A 17469-nucleotide genomic window follows, 5' to 3' on the forward strand; every position below is an offset into this window, starting at 1 on the left:
ACATTATTAAGCTGACGTGAAAAATCCTGGCTACTATGTGGCGGCCTAAACAAACGTCGCGATGCTGCGTGAAAGATTTGCCACAAGATTTCGAGATCGGATGAATCTTGAATTAGGGAACATGATAAATATTGGCTTATAGCAATGAGTACACCCCTCCTCGTGAATATTTAAGGTCTTTCCGAAAAACCTGAAAGTTGGGCAAATCAGTCAGTACTTCGTTGTCTGTTATGTCACCACTTAGCCAAGTCTCAGTATAAGTACGTTGCTGCTTGATGACGAAACAATGCTTGAAATAAGTTCAAGCTTAGGAATAAAACTACGAATGTTAGTGTGCATAGCGGAGAGCGAAAGAATAGATAAAGAAGCGTTCTTGGTATAGTTTTCACACGGGTTATGATGAGGTGATTCTTAATCTCGATGTGAGGGACGAGTTATATTTCGTAGACTGTTTTAGCTTTATCATCGAACACGTAGCCTTCGAACCCATATGCAATGTTCAAAGCAAATTTTGTAGACTTTTTTTTAGTGAACGCGATGAGGTGTTATTGCGCATTTCGAACTTTCAGGGAAAAGTCTTTGCCGACGCTGACCTTAGATAAAGTGAACTTGACAATTATTGGACGAGTGTGGGTAGATTTGTAACGCCCAAGGCGGTGGGCGCGTTCAATGTTCTCAGCGTTAATTGTACTCAAGTTTTGCAGAACCTGCAAAATTTTCAGATGGGTTAGTATCGGCAATGCCATAGTGTATAAGATTATTGCGACACGAGTGATTTTCAGCATCCTAAATTCGCGCATCTAAATTGCCAATCCGTCGAGCCAACACAGCACTCTCGGATTTCATTTTCTTTAATTCGGCTTGAAGATCCGTAAGTGCTTGGAAATGGGCTTCCAAATCAATCATTCGCTCAGTCAAGCCAATTATGGCAACATCAGCGGAGTCGATCTGTGTTGTATTTCGGAAATGAGCTTGGTTTCAACGGCGGACAGATTTTTTACTTCAGGGAGTACATCCTCGATAATGTTAGGGCCTGGATTAGATTCGACATTACTTGCCAAGGGCAGCAAGGTACGCAAAACATTAATGCACTCAGCTACAAGAAAAACGCAGCCCTCTCCTCGTCCTCAAACTGTAGTGACTAACAACCTTTATCGCGGTGCATGCTGGTGCAAAAGACATAGTCGCCTGGTTTTCGGTGTCTGCTTGTTAGGCACGTGGTGTGCATTGGGAGCAGGCATATGTTGTAAAAGTTCCCGAAACTCGGCTTAGAGCCATACTAAAAGCGGACTGTGTTTCCTTAGTGGGACTGCAATGCGAGAGTTACAAACAAGATCGCGTACGCCTATAACAAAGCGATGTATACAACGAAGAATTCGGGGCGCTCTTTCAGGTTCGTATCAACTAGGTTCAACAGTGCCGGGATTAAGGCGCATATATTCGATTCAATCAAGACGCTTTCTTTCGATTCCATCCGGAGGGTACAGCGAGCCCTTCTCTTTCTCGCAGATCATGCACACCAGCGTGTGCCCAACGGACGGGCTCGTGGTGGACGGCCCAGCGGCGCCCGAGGGAACAGTGCTTCCCTGCGTCCTCGGGCACGAGGGTGCCGGCACTGTGGAGAGCGTTGGACCCGGAGTGTCGCGCATCAAGCCCGGTACGCCTGCCACTGCTCACAGTTGCCCGTAGGAAGGGGCGCCGGGCCAATCTACCGAAGTGGCGTTGCCTAGAAATTCTACGTACATTCGCCGACTTGTTGTTCCCTTCGCGCGTGTGTATACTATATGGGCAGCAGAAAATAGGACGACGCGACGCTTCACGTGCGCAGTTCCCCAGCTCTGCCGTGTATAGCGAGGCTTTTTTGCCGTCTGCCGTCAGTGTACGTGCTCGGACCATAATGGGAGGCATTCGGGCGATATAGAAGTGGTTTTCAGAAGTGAACAGGATTGGGTGTGTTGGTTAGGCATGGTGCCTTAAAAAGCAAAGCGCAGGAAAAAAGACGGAGACGACAATGAGACAGGACAAGCACTAACTTACAACAGAGAATTTATTGCGGAAAGGACCATATATACTATTCGGGATCAGAAGGGGAGCGGAAAAAACGAAGAAGTTGCTGACAAAGAGCCACGTGCTACGCCAAGAAATCAAGCGGTTTTCATGACAACAAACTCTTCCTAAGCTATATGCAGCTGTGGATGCACAGTGTCACCACTGCGTGAAGTATCAGTGTGACATTACTTATTTATCGTCGGTCTCGGCAGCAGATCTTCGCTTTTCACGGTACGTTCTTGAATGAAGCTTGCCGCCCAGCCTGTACTTTCAGTTCTTGTCGGACAAAGGGATTAAGTAATGTGCAGTGCCACCATTAAATTGACACGCAGGTTACACATTGGCTAGGGCACAAATCACAGCTCACTCACGCGAGAACTTAACCCCCTCCCCCCTTCCCCCCGTGTGGTGCTCTCCTTCTTCCTATGCGTTGGGCACTTGGCCTTGTTTTTCAGCCTCGTGAATTTGCACCTCAAAGCTCAAATGTCTTTCTCCATTCCGTCATAACAGACAACCATACATAGGCTACTTTTCTAGCCACAGACGCGTGCCTTTTTGTATACTCGCTGACCGCCCTCACAGCACCACATATCCTATTTCTGTGATATCTCTATTCAAGGAGCAGGTCTCCAAGAAGTAATTTATTTTCATAAGCGCCTAACCACAAGCTGCTGCATATGAAGCGTCATCGTGAAATTTTCTGTCGCGCTGGCGAGGAGGTCAGAAAACGTTTTTTTTTTTTTTTACTTCCGTTCGTGAATAATGTATTATTCTGTATTTCTGATGCTGCAAAGCTCGTCGCGTAGTAAAATTTCAGTGCAGGCGCCCAAATCTTTAACTGGCGTGCGCGAGCGGCGACTTTTCTGTGCGTCAGCGCCCTATGACGGAGCGAAGTTGGAAACAGGATGTGGCTAAGCGCATGCTCACAAAGCACGCTCAGCTGGACGCGTCGTCTGCCAGGCTGTTCCGTCCAGCTGAGCGTGCTTTGTGAGCATGCGATTAGCCTCATCCTGTTTCCAACTTCCCTCCGTCATATGGCGCTGACGCACAGAAACGTCGCCGCTCGCGCACGCCAGTTAAAGATTTGGGCAACTGTACTTCTCCGCAATCTATGGCAGCAATGCGCAATGGCATTCACACATATATCCGCGTGTTTATGCGACCTTTCTGCCCATGCACACTCTGTTGAGACACGCTGCAAAATGCGCCTCCCTATGTTCTCCCTGTCGGATGGACAAAGGAAGGTTTATGAAAATTAAGCTTCTTATTTGCCTCTCCTGACTAATATCGTAATGCCATGAATGGAAATCTCACTCATTTGCTTTTTTGGCACAGGAGACAGCGTCATTCCGCTGTACGTTCCCCAGTGCAAGCAGTGCGACTTCTGCAAACACCCACGCGCCAACCTTTGCTCCAAAATCAGGTACGTGTCAATAGGCTCCTCCTTATGGTACAGACGCATGGAAGCCATTGCGTCTGGAATGGGGACATATATTGCTCTCACACTCAATATTCCGCTGAACTTGCTTCAAACTCATTGTGGATCAGCTGCACCATTGCACCGACCTAGAATCATCATCATTACCCTGACTATACCGTTTGCAGGCGGAAGGCCTCTCTCATATTTCTCCAATTAACCCGGTTCTGTGCTAGCTGCATCCACTTGACCCCTGCGAACGTCTTAACCTCATCCGCCCACCTAACGTTCTGCCGCCCCCTTCTACGCTTTCCTTCCCTTGGATTCCAGTTTGTTACCCTAAGCGACTATCGGTTATCCTCTCCCAATTTCTTCTTTATCGCTTCAAGGCTTCTCCCGTATTTTACAGCATGCTCAATTATCTCCATGTTATACTTCCTTATATCGGCCACCTTGCGCTTATTGATTAGCTTCGATATCTCGGCCAATTCTATCTGGTCTGTTGGATTGGAAGCTTTCATAATCTGGCGTTCTTTAAGTAAATCTTTCGTACCCTTAGACAGCTTACCGCTTTCCTCTCTAACTATCCTACCGCCTACTTCTAGAGCGCACTCAGTAAGGATATCTCTGAAACTATTGTTCATTGCTTCTAGGGTAATGTCGCCATCCTTGGTTAGGGCTGAACATCTATTCTGTAGCGAAAGCCTTAACTCTACTGCCCTTCCTCTCACCGCTAATTCTATGATGGGTTTCTTTCTTACTAATCTGTTGCGTTCCTTCTTCAGATTTAGGGTAATTCGGGACCTCACCATACTGGGGTCACTCCATCACACTTTCCCGATTTCCTCTACATCTTGCATAATGGCGGGGGTTGAACACAGTATGAAGTCAATTTCGTTTTTAGTCTCCCCGTTAAGACTTTTTCATGTCCATTTCCAGTTCTTCCGTTTGCTGAAGAAGGTATTCATGATTCTTAACTTATTACGCTCTGCAAACTCAACTAGTAACCTCCCCCCCCCCCCCTCTGCTAATCCTAGAACCAATTTCATAGTCACCTACTGCCTGGTCTCTTGCCTGCTTTTTCCCTACCTTGGCACTGAAGTCGCCCATTAGTACAGTATACTGCGTCTTTACTTTTTGCATTGTCGATTCTACATCTTCGTAGAAGCTTTCAACGGCCTGGTCATCATAACTACATGCAGGTGCGCAGGTCTGTCCAACCTTCAGTTTATACCGCTTATTAAGCCTAATTATGATGCCTGCCACCCTCTCATTAATACTATAGAATTCATCTATATTGCCCGCTATACACTAATTGACACGGAAACCTACTCCTAGTTCTCGCCTCCAGTAAACCTCGACAACACAGTACATGCCCATCCTTCAGTATAGTATATGCCTCATTCGGCCTCCTAACCTTTATAAGCCTTATGACACCCCATTTCATGCCCTCTAGTTCCTCTAACAGCACTGCTAAACTAGCTTCACTAGCTAGGGTTCTAGCATTAAACGTTGCCAGGGTCAGTTTCCAATGGCGGCTTGTCCAGCGGAGCCAGGAATTCTTAGTGCCCCCCGCTGCCTCATAGGTCTGACCGCCGCCGTGGTCAGTTGTTCCGCAGCGGCTGGTGACTGAGGGCCGGGGTTTTATGGAACTAATCATGAGAGGTTGCGGCCAGTTACTGCACCAGGGGGGCCAACGTCTGTTCTGGTGAGGGAGTGCGTTGCCGGAGGGGTTCACCGGCATCAGGTCGTACCCCAAACCTGTGCATGCAATTCTATCGACACGCGGATTTTTTTAGCCGGTGGAGAATTGCACGGCACCGGGATTTGAACCCCGGTACTCTTGCATGCGAGGCGGATGTTCTGCCGCTACGCCTTCGCAACACCGACCTAGAATACAGTCCGATATTGTTTGCGCCATCGCTATGATTGGCTAAGCTGTATCATGAGCGCACAACTACGTGTTCTGGTGGCGTAATTCCGTTTCCTCAACGGTAGGGACCCGCAACTTCTTTCTCCTCACTGCTTGCCTCTCAGCGGGTTTAAACGGCGATTGTTACCGAGAGGCAGGAAATGATTACGGTGAAGGTAACTGAATAGTGCTTCCGTTGTCATGCATTCATCTTGTGGCTCTGTTCACGACTAGTTTGGCGGCTATTAAAAATTATAAACGTCACATAATGCAACCTAAAGGGGAACGAACGCCTCCCAGGAAAGATTTTGGTAGATTATTTTATACTTGCGATTCAAAAACAAAATCTAGAAAAACGTTTTATTTACAGGATTCGAACAGATGTTTTTTTTCGCTCAGTGTTCATGTAAATAGTGTAAATCCACTGCAACATTGATTTTTTTTCTGTATTGGCAAATTTATATTCAGGTTTTACACATATAGAACGTTATTCCACAAACGCACAACATGGCTTGAAATCACGCGATGTAGGGCGGCGTGATCCATTACAAATCAAGCATGTGCGGCAGCACTTCCATTCTTGGAAGCCACTCAGGCACTTCGTCTTGTGTCTTAAAAACTTCAATAACGCTCTCAACGACTTCGCGAAAATACCGCCGTATTTTCCTCGCATCAACGTCTGCATGCCGGAAATTCATTCTGGACCGCCATATACTGTGCAGGTCCAGAAACATGATCATGTCCAACGGTAGCCCATCATCATCATCAATTGGTAAAAATCGAACTCCGAACTCCACTCAAGCAACCAGTACGTCAGGCTTTAAATGCGCTCTTATTCATTTTCGCAATATTTCCGGTATCTGTCGCCAGGTGACTCTGCTCAGGGGACCTTAAGGGGAGTCCTAAATGGTGAAAGGAGTGGTGGAAAGTTCACCTAAGGGAGTTTACGATATCAGGGAGATAACACAATAAGCGCAGATGCACAGTACCGGAGGTGCTAGGATCGAGCGGAAAGCTGGGAAAGGACTTGGTGACAGTTAATCAGGACATAAGAAAGTTAAGCCTGGAGAAGCGTTTCGAAGTGGTTGAGGTAAACAGGGAGGGGCATAAAGAAGGTTTTGGCAGGTCTTTTCAGCGAGATAGCATTCATTTTAACAGAAGGATGGGAGCAGATTTCGGCTGGCGCCTGGCAGGCAGAGCTGTAGCTTTTTTAGGGGGTCCGCGAGGGCTCCGTGCACAGAGGTAGTTAGAAGTGAAGCAGAAGAAAGCATAATAAAGGAGGCTGAGCCCCCCAAAAATGGCAAGGATGAGGTCGAGGACGAAAAGTACAAAAAAAAAAAGATTTAGCACTAGGATCAGCTACATAAACATGCCAGGAGGTAGAAAAAGAGCGAAACTGCTAGAGCTGGAACAGCAGTTGAATGATGACAGAATAGGTGTGTACGCTCTTTGCGAGACTCATCTCAGGAATCTAGAAGATCCGCTGTTTATAGAAGGCTACGTCTGGGAACGGTGCAACAGAATGAGAACGGAAAAAAGGCGGGAGGGGTAGGTATGTTGATGCACCAGGAAACAAATTGGCGAAGAATAAAATCATCTTGTAAAGAACATATATATGCGTTTCAGGAACCATTGCCGGCATAAGGCTTGGCTAGGTGTAGTTTATTTAGAAACAGTACACCAATGCAGGCAAGAAAGCAATTATCTTGTTGAATGTCTTAGTGATGATATAAGCCAGTTTGGAGATGGGGCCGACATTATTCTGCTGTGGGACATGAACGGCCACATCGACGATCTGGATGGATACACGGATTTTAACGGGAAGCTAATGCTAGATTTCTGTGAGCGACACGACCTATTTATAGTAAATAGAGAACCAAAATGCGAAGGACAAATCACGTGGGAATTCTGCAACAGGCAGACGACCATTGACTACTGTCTAAGGTCGCAGGAAATTTATAGCAAGGTCACAAAAAGGAAATAGACGAAGAAGGGAAGCGTAGTCTGGGAAGTGATCATAAACGTATTAGCCCACAAATGGGGCCCTTGATGAAAAGAGAAATGGAACTTAGTTAAAAAGTAAACGCAAAATGAACGACGACCAAATAACGCAGATAGCAGCAGACTTAGAAGAAGCAATAGAGAAAAGCCCCATGGAAGACTGGGATTATGAACAGGTAGAACTACTCAAAAGAAGGAAAATTAGGAGGTTAAAGTAGCAAACTGCTGGAATGGAAAGAGGAAGCCACAGAGATGGTGGAATAAGAAAATCAGGGAAGCCATTGAACAACGACGGGCTGCTTCAATGTTACACCGACAGACAAAGAAAGCACAGGTATCTCAGGAGGAAATCGTCCAAAAATGTGGATCATATCGACAAAATAAACTTGATGTACACGCGCTCGTCCAAAGTAATATAAAGCAGTCCACCGATTGCTGGATGGCTGATATACACGGTGCCTCTAGAGGCGGACTAAGAAAATTCTGGAACCATATAAGCTGGCTAGGTAAAAAGAATCAAAGAAAGCAGTTCCAGATTCAAGCTAAGGAGGGAAATTGTTTAAAGGGAGACAATGCAGTGAACTACATCACATCAGTTATAGCCGAGTCATTTAAGATCGACGATAGGGTAATTTCCGCAAATCAGAAAGCAACACAAGATAGCAGAATACAAAGCTGCTTAGAACTGACCAATCTAAACTGGAAAAAGGCAGAAAAAAATATTCCTAAAAACACATCTTAGGAATAAATGGATTTCCGATCAAGCTGATTAATAAGCTTGGTCCAAGAAGTATGGAAACGTTGTTAAAAGCTTTGGAAAGAGTAATAACGAATAAGCAAATTCCGGACAGCTGGTGGCAGATTAAAATGAATTTGGCTTATAAAGGAAAAGGAGAAAAAATGCAAGTAAAATCCTACAGGTCGATTACCATAACATCTATTATGTACAGGTTGGCCATGCAGACGGTGAAATTAAAGGTGCAAGCATGGGGAGAAAGTAACAAGATACTTGAAGAACTTCAGAACGGCTTTAAAAATGGTAGGCGCTTAGATGATAGCCTTTACCGAATGCATCGAAATATCTAGAGCGCAAAATAGACATTTGTATTTCGCCTTCCTGGATTTAAACAGGGCGTAGTACGACAACGTAAGCAGGGAACTCCTGTGGAACATATTAAAAGAAGGTATCGGTTATAAGATAACTCTGTTCCTACAGGAAATATACCGAGATAACAAGGTAGAAATTACAGGGAAGCTGTCAATGTATGCAAATGATTAACACAAGGTTGTCTTCTATCACCGCTGCTGTTCATGCTTTATATGATAAACCTGGAACGGAGGATACAAAACAGTATCCTAGGTTTTAACCTGTCATATAGATTGGGTGGAAAGGCGGTAGAGCAGCGCCTCTCCGGTTTGATGTATGCAGACGATACTGTGCTGCTAGCTGAGAGTCGGGAAGAATTGCAAAATCTAGTTGAGTATTGCGGAGACGAAGGGGACGCTCTGCTTCAGTTTTCGCGCAGTTAAATAGGGTCTGATGATTTTCAACGGCTCAACTGATCAGGGTCTTAAAATATAAGGCCATGAAATACCTAGAGTAGCAGAATATAAATATTTGGGGGTATGGATAAACGAAGGATTGGCATACATTGAAAAGCATGAGCAATTACTTAAGCCCAAAGGGCGAAGAAATGCTGGGATAATGAAGTGTAGGGCATTGTAGGGATACAACAAGTATGAGCTTTTGAGAGGCACTTGGAAAGGACATATGGTGCCCGGGATTACTTTCGGAAATGCGGTTTTGTGCCTAAAATAAGAGGTGCAGTCGACATTAGAAATAAATCGGAGAGCCGTTGGACGATTAGCACTAGGTGCCCACGGCAAAACCTCGAATGTGGCGGTACAGGGAGATATGGGCTGGAAATCTTTCGAAGCACGGGAAGCTCAGAGTAAAGTATTGTATGAGGAACGCCTGAGGAAATTGCATAGTAACCGATGGGCAGCTAAAGAATTTAAATACCTATACCTAAAAAGCGTTGACTCACAATGGAGGAAAAAAACTAGGAAGCTAATCAGTAAGTATGCTGGTCACAAGGACGAAGAAATAAAGAGCGTTAAGCAACAGGTGATAAACACAGAAGGTAAAAATTGAATAAATTCGATGGAAAAGAAACAGTGTGGCATTATACCGAAAGTGGAAAAGGCAGATCAGAAATGAAGCTTTCTTTGATAACTCAAGAGGCAGTGCCCTACTTTTTGAGGCTAGATCAGGGTGCCTTAGAACACGCAGCTACAAAAAGGAATTTAACAATGAAGAGGACCCTCGTGTTGTATGTGGTAACTCCAGTGAAACAATTGACCATATTATACTCGAATGTAATGGCATCCATCCGGAAGTCGATACAGGCACAGTCACTGTTCTTGAAGCTCTGGGGTTTAGAGATACCAGTGGTCGGGTGAATAAACCGGCGGTGGAAGCTAGCAAAAAACGACTGGAAGATTGGTGGCTTAAAAGCAGAAAAGTGACATGACGTTAGTACAATGTTGAACCAAAAACTAGATAAATAGAATGATGGTATAGTTAACCAATCTAAAACAATAATTAAGATATATGGAGAAAAATGAGCATGATAGCTACTGCCACCACCCCTTTTCAAAGGGAACGCTTCTATATTCCATCCATCCATCCATCCATACCGTTGAGAGAACGGAATCACGCGTCCTCGTGCAGGTAATTCAAAGTATATTCAGTCCAATATAATGGCTCCAATGTCCCCACTGGTTTCGCCTAACAAACAGGGAGAGTTAATTCTAGCTCTGCGCGTTTAACGTCCCAAAGTGACTCAGGCTGTGAGAAAATCAGTGACTCAGCCTTGAAAGACCAATGACTTACCATGACCATTTGTTGGGTTTTCCCACTAAAAAAACAAACATCGCAGTGTATTCAAACTGATCATGTTCGAGCACGGGTAATTGGGTTGACTTCCAATCGTCTTACACTGATCTAAAACAGGTAAGACGAAATAAAGCCCCTGCCTTTGAACTGTAATCAGTTGAGAAGACATAACGTTTGCCTTTTTTTTTCCTATGTGCTGGACGGCAGTCGAATTAATGAACGTTCGTAAAGGCCACTGACTTGAGAGAGCCTTTCACTGTACATTAGCTACGTTACATTAAAATAAAATTTTACAACTTCAGAAGAAAATTTATCTTTTATAACAAAATATTACACCTCATCATTAGCTATTCCCAGAAAAGGCACAAATTCAGCTATCAAAATGGCAGTTCCGCAGGATGCTGTATGTAACCAAACGGTGGTTCTGCTTTGTGTGCTGCGTTCCACATGTCCTCTTCGTACCCTATTTGGCGATCAAAAATGAGACGTGCACCAAACGCACCGCAGAGATGCCAAGTATTGACCGACACTGCAGATGCTGGCATCGCAGGTCAGTGTTTACAGATTTATGGGTCATTGCCTTAAGTCTTCAAGTTGAATTCTTTGTTTATGCATGTTTCTTTCTACAGAGCATGGCTCTTCTGTGATCTCAAATATATTCTTATGTTTCGCATGTGCTGCTATGAAATGTAGTTTTCAATCATTACAATTTAGAGCCCCTGACTTTCATTTTGATGTAACGGTGTAATGCTGATGTTTTTTTTAAATATGAAAACGTTTATGCTTATCGCTACGGGAACGCGGCTTCGCCTAAAGTATTTTCCAAAAAGCGGCGTTATTAGACCATGCCGTAAACAATGGAAGAGCCATAGCAATCTAGTGCTAATCCACGCCAAAAAAGTTTGTTAGCCGACCTAAAATTTAATTACTCAACTATAGGCAAGAGTAACAAGATTCCGTTTGAAGCGCTAAAGCAACAATGCCTACACATTCACAGGACATAAGCTCCTTCGGGTGTACCCCGTACATCTTTTTTTTTTTACTATCTATGTACTTTTTACTCTCCCTGTGCCTGTAAGCCACACTGGCTCAACGCTCTGAGGAAGTAATTGGTCGATATAGTAGTTAAAAGTCAGTTTTAACAAAGTTGAGGGGATCCGCGTATTATTTCGTTAAAAAAGGAACTTCGTTAAATTCCTTGTTAAATACCTTCGTTAAATTCCTCGGTCACATAATCCTATAAAATCCTATACATAATCCCACCTCGCACCTCCACTAAATGTAGAGGGGTTTATTGGGGGTTATTCGAAGGACTGGAGACGGCGACCAGTGACACAAGACGATTGTAGAGCAAAGCACAATATTGTCCGAACAAGACAGTCCAAGCTCTCAGAGCGCGCGCCATTTTATCGGCGCCTACATCGTCGTTAGCGTCGGCGCTGTATCATCTTCTTCCTTACACTATCCTTATGTTGTGTAGCGGATGTAAGGAAGTACCGCGGCATGATATTAGCAAAGCGTAAATTCGACGAAAATGAATTGCCGTTTTGAAAGAACGCAACAGCGCAACTTATACGAAGAACAGAGGAAGTTCTACCGTTAGGTCTTTTGAAATGTAACAGCAGACATTGCCCACTCTACTATGTTGCTACATTGAAATTGCTACCTGCGTAGACGACCGACACCGATATCTATCGCGTATGAAAAAAGCAACGAAAATTGTATGTCGGCAAGAAAGGTGCCCAGAAACTACAATCTTCTTTCCTAGCAAAGAAGTCTCTGATATTTGCTTGCTTGTAGTTTGTAAGCAAGATCTGCACGGAGTTTTCATGTGTTCCTCCAACAGACTATCGCAGCAGATCAAGGGCATCCAAACTTGACCCGCTGTCGTCATGCGGCGTCGCTGCCTGCACAGGGACGACGGGGAGGCTTTTTAGGGTTAGCAAAATTTGTTAAGTTCAGATCAATAAATCTCCCGTTTTTTGCCTCGAAGTTCTGCAAAAGCGGAACAACGCTTCTCCACGATGTTACCGTTCGCTCACAGGGAATAGATGTTAGAACGTTTTCAAAAAAATAGACCACATATATGATTTTTGACCTGCAGTTTTCCACAAAAAGTCCGTTACAAAATAATAGATAGTGAAATTGGTTAAGTTATTTCGTGTTACTCAAAGTATTGGACCCCGTGGGCGTCTGACTAGGAAACAGAATATATTCGTTTGAAGCCTCCGCCTTCTTTAAAACGGGTTCGCGACAAATGGTCTCGCCCGACGAGCCACAAATCCAGTCTGTATAAAAACACCGGTTTATTCTGGGTCAACAAAAAGCACTCTGAAACGATATAACATAGGGAGCCATTGTAAATCGAAAGAATGCATTCGAGACCTGCATCAGCGCTATGCCTAAATTTGAAAAAGAATGGGGGACTGTGCTTCTACACGGCGCGACAAGGCAAAACAAATTAGGGCGCGAATAGGGGGATGCGGCACGGCAAAATGGCTCCTAGCGGTACGAGAGACATCGATTCCCGGTTGGCAACAACTCACGCAAGTAGCCTAATCCTTCCTAGGAGGCACCGCTTCCGTTTTCATACTGGCAGGGCCTCGATCCGCCCTCCGTTTACAGCCAGGACACATCGTGCCGCTCGCTGACAGCGTGACCGCGTCCCCAGACGCGCTCCTATGGAATCTCCTGTTCTTGGCTCTTCGCCGTCTTTATCACGGCCCACCCTCAAGCCGAGCACATATCACGCCCCGCGATAAAGTATGCACATGCGCAGTTGTGCTACGTCCGCGCGCATCAAGACGGAGTGGATAGAGCGCGCGTATTTCAAAAGGCCAAGAGGGGCGCAGGAGCCTCATACGTTAAATCGAGACTTTCGTTATATCGAAAATTGTTAAAGCTCGTTTTGTATGTATTTTGTTTAGTTAGTCTAAAATGGTGCTACGATCCCACAAAAGCCTTTGGATTTATACATTATGATTACATCGTGCCTTTTATTGTTTTCTTTATGCTGTAATGACGGAAGGACGGAATTTTTCTGCTTAGTGAGGATGGACGTCAGGCGTTCCTTCTTTTTCTTCTATCATTATTCTTTACATCAAAACATATCGGTCAGAATATATCTGAAGCTCTCACCAGTAATGTAATAGTTAAAGTGTGCACAGATCCGCTTTTGCGATCCATGTGCAGTGTTTGTCTCACTTTACAGATGAGCAGCAACTCCAACATTGTTTCAGGCGTTAGAGTCAGGACACCGAAGTACAGAAATGCGAATCAAGTTTCTCACCTTGACTACACCTTAGTATTTTATGCTACGGAAGATCGCAATCTTCTATAGTTTGCTCTTATGATGTCTTTAATATACATTATTCTGAAGCTATATCTCAATGAATATGTTCCAAGATCGATCTTGAGCATTGTTTTATGCATATAATTTACTTAGCTACCCTACATCTAGCGACTATAAAGGTGTGATGTTTGATTTAGTGTGTGTAGTAGACTGGTGCCCGTGCTACGGCGTCATAAATGGTATAAAAGCTTAAGCTTCTCCTCAATGCGGTGTTAAGATAAGCACATAGAGCTCTCCTTTCGTGAGTAGTTTCTGCGATGCGCATAACAGCGGTCTTTTTGCCTGTTGAAATGCCAGGAAAGTCAGAATTATAACGAAACGTGCGCAGGATTATAATAGAACGAGACGAGATTGGAGGAGGATTCCCTTAGAAGGATAAGAGCTGAGGTGGTCCCCACGCCGTCGGTATACATGCCGATGGGAACTTTAAGAAGACCTCGGACCCACCACATGTCCGAAGTGTTCCGCACCAGCTGCAGAAGTGGATGTTCGCCACCTGTTGTGGACTTGTGCAGGGACAAGGGCATCAAGGACTCAGATTCTGCAGGAAGTGGAACTAACCGCAACAAGGGACGAGGACTTCTCAAAATGGCTCACCGACAACGATAAGGGCAGGAGCCTTCACTGCTTCCTTACGGAAGATAATTTACACGGGATTTTACACTATGCCTTAAGGCAAACTTGCATAAAAAAAATTATAATCGAAAAACAGTAACTGCATTTGTCGGCCAACCACTGCCGTTGAAAAGAGGGCACTTAGCGGTTTTTAAATTGCCTTTCTACGATTACTATTCTTGTGCGACGACTTCGCCTTCTCGGCAGTGCTAGCGTGATTAAAGCTGGAGAGCCATGCTCGGTGGGACACGTGTCGCCCTTGCCCTGAAAGCGGGCATTAAACAGTGCCTTCCCTTTGTATTATTCTTCGCAATTGCATTATTTTCTGATGCCCAGGTTTAGCGGGACTGTGGTATATATAGTTCACTCTGAGTGTAAACCTGATATATCTTCATGTCGAAGTCACCTAACAATGTAAGGTTTAGAATTGGGCTCAGCTGACATGGCACCTTGAGTGATTATAAAGACAGAGTAGAGAATATTTGTTGTCCCATCTAGTTTGGTGTATGTACTGTCGGTTCTGGAGTATTCTGAAGCATTGAATCAGTGACCCTGGCTTGAGGTCCAAGTTAACAGTAGGAGAGACGGCGTCCGCCCAGACGCTTCATGCAAACACGCATGAGATGATCACTGCTCCGTTCTCTCGCAGCTCCACCCAGAGCCGCGGCCTGATGCCCGACGGCACGACGCGGTTCACCTGCAAGGGCAAGCAGCTGTACCACTTTATGGGCACAAGCACCTTCAGCAACTATACCGTACTGCCGGAGATTGCGGTCGCCAAGGTGAGAGCGTATCTTCGCCACCGGAGTTAGATCTGAGCGCCCTTTCGATGCAGCCTGGAAAGTGCACCGTGAGGAAATCGGGGCTTGTACGAACCCTCTCGATATAGCAATCATGTGTGCGAAAGCCATGTATGCGAAAGCCTTACCGCCTTCTCACACAGCCTTCTTGATCCGACGATTTTCGTTTTTCAGGCATCAGCTCAAGCATAAGCAGGTTCCTGAGCATTCGGCTTCTTTATTGTTTTTTAAGCCAGAGCGTATATAGAGCTCGTTCGGTTCGAAAAGCCGCCGCCGTACCCCAATTTTGGCTCAGGTGTCGTCGAGAGGTGTCAGAATTTTCGGAATGTATTACCGAAAGTACAAGCTTGTAGTGTTACCGGCTCGGTGGACGTGTCCAGCGAAAGCTGCGAGAGATGCTGCGCGTTTGCTTTCCTATAGGCCAATTTACAAATTAAGGGTAAGTGTCCAACGAAATGTTAGACATACTGAGCTTTTTTTTCTCCAGAAACAGACCTTAAAGATATACAAAAACTTCGAGATGATGAGGCTGTTAAAGATCCTTTTGGTGAAGCTTGGGGGCCCCTTATGTTTTAGACGGGAGGAGAAGCAATATTAAAGTTTTGACAAAGTGCACGGGCAAACTACACGCCACCATATCTTAATCAGAAAATATGAGCAAAAGACGCATGGCAGAACAAGGCACAGATCTCCTACCGCTCGTTGAACGAAGGGAGCACCACGTGTGGAGGTATTGAAGTCGCAAGTAGAGTGATGTAAACTTGGCTAGAATGCCTGAATTAATGGAGAAGAGGGATGGCGGCTGGCACTCAGGCATTATGCTTACACCAAGTCCTCATAATTAATCTGGCTTACCCTATTCCCGTATTTTTTTTCTAAACTCTGTCGTCAAGGCTACAATGCGGGGCTTGCAGTGATATTGTAGATGTCATGATAACCGCTTCCACTGGAGTTTTATGCAGGACGCCAGGGGCATGAAAGAGCACTACAAAAGGCGCCTACGTGATATGAAGAACAAGGAGCTATTCTCTCTCCTGCTGTCCAAAATAAGCTTTTCAACATGAACTAAGTCTAGTAACCATCCGAGTAACAAAAGTGTAAAAATAACAAACCAGTACTATACCTGTGCTATATCCCTCCCTCCCCTTCAGTCGTTGAATCAAATTTCCCCTGCAGTTTATTTTCCCTCTATCTATGGCGGGCGTATTGTGCCAAATATGTGCAAGTGAGACGAGATGAGGGCTGAAAAACTCTCACTGAGGTCCATCCAAGCTGTGACTTGTAAACATTCAAGGTTCCATCTGCCAGCGCACAAATTCCCTTTACAAGCATCATAGCCGAGATCGAAACCGCCCGAGGAAGGTGTGGCTGGTATGGTAGGCGAGAAGTTCCTTTCTTGAAAGCTTGGCGAAGCAGGCGATGCGCGTGCAGAGGACGTTAGAAACTTTGAGAAGCAACCCGACGGAATTAGCTAAGGCGGCGAGCAGCAGGAGCCAATCTATAGCAAATGCAATCGATACACAGACATGCAATAAGCTTGCACGTGCTGTATCTGTTAATTTATGCAGCATTGCTAAGTACACGAAGAAGCTGCAGTGCAGAACTAAGCCTCGGGAAAACCATTTCCGACGGACCGGAGTTTGTGTTTCGCAATCCAAGTTAGAGCACCTTCACATGGTCGTCTTGATTTTTTTTTTTTTTTGCTTTTGTTTTTGCCATCCAGCATCTCTGGAAAGTAAAAACAAAATTGCTGAAAGTTGGAGTCCCTAAACCTAGTTATACAAAGTGCAAGCATGCCGCCTGCTGATGACATCGCAAGGTCCTCTATGTAATGTTCCGAGTTGGCCGAGCTTTGCTGGGATCAACAATGAAGCGCGCATAGCGCACGTGCGGCGGCCCCGGCTTCTGTGACGGAGAGAGCGCGCGCGCCGGTGGCGGAACCATCGGGAACAGTGACGTGCTGGTCACGTGGTCGAGCCGGCACAGCTCTGGAGCGGCCGAAGCTCCCTGAAGATTAAAGCGACTGAGTCTGCGAAACTCTCTGAACATGGCGTAGTAAAGCTTTCCTCCATGAAAGCTTTCGCTTTAATAGGCTTACTTGACGTGGCCGCAGCTTGTACTGAGGCAGCCTCTTCTCGGGTCAGCCCTTTAAGCCATTCACTTTTCAGCATGCTCGATATAGGACTTGCCCCTCTATGGCACACCTCTAGATGGGTGCAAAATCCGTCTGCTTGCTTGTTTTGCAGATCAATGTTTTATGAATTTCTCAATGCTCGACACATTTACTACGCTTTGCCGGCTCCCGAGCAGACAACTTTGACAGCCTTTCTGACGGACCTTTTGTGACATTGTAGGTAAAGTCATTGATGCATGGCAGGATCTTGCTGTTTTTGTTTGTTCAGGTGTCTGTTGTCGTTGCTAATT

At 45.2% G+C, this 17469-nt stretch overlaps 1 pseudogene; it reads left to right on the forward strand.

The window, feature by feature from the left end:
- Nucleotides 1-17469, forward strand: part of LOC146200932 (alcohol dehydrogenase class-3 chain H-like) — a 136912-nt pseudogene that overhangs the window by 57758 nt on the left and 61685 nt on the right.

Source organism: Amblyomma maculatum, chromosome 2 (genome assembly GCF_055883805.1).
Source record: "Amblyomma maculatum isolate TAMU_Amacu chromosome 2, ASM5588380v1, whole genome shotgun sequence".
Lineage (NCBI taxonomy): Eukaryota > Metazoa > Arthropoda > Arachnida > Ixodida > Ixodidae > Amblyomma > Amblyomma maculatum.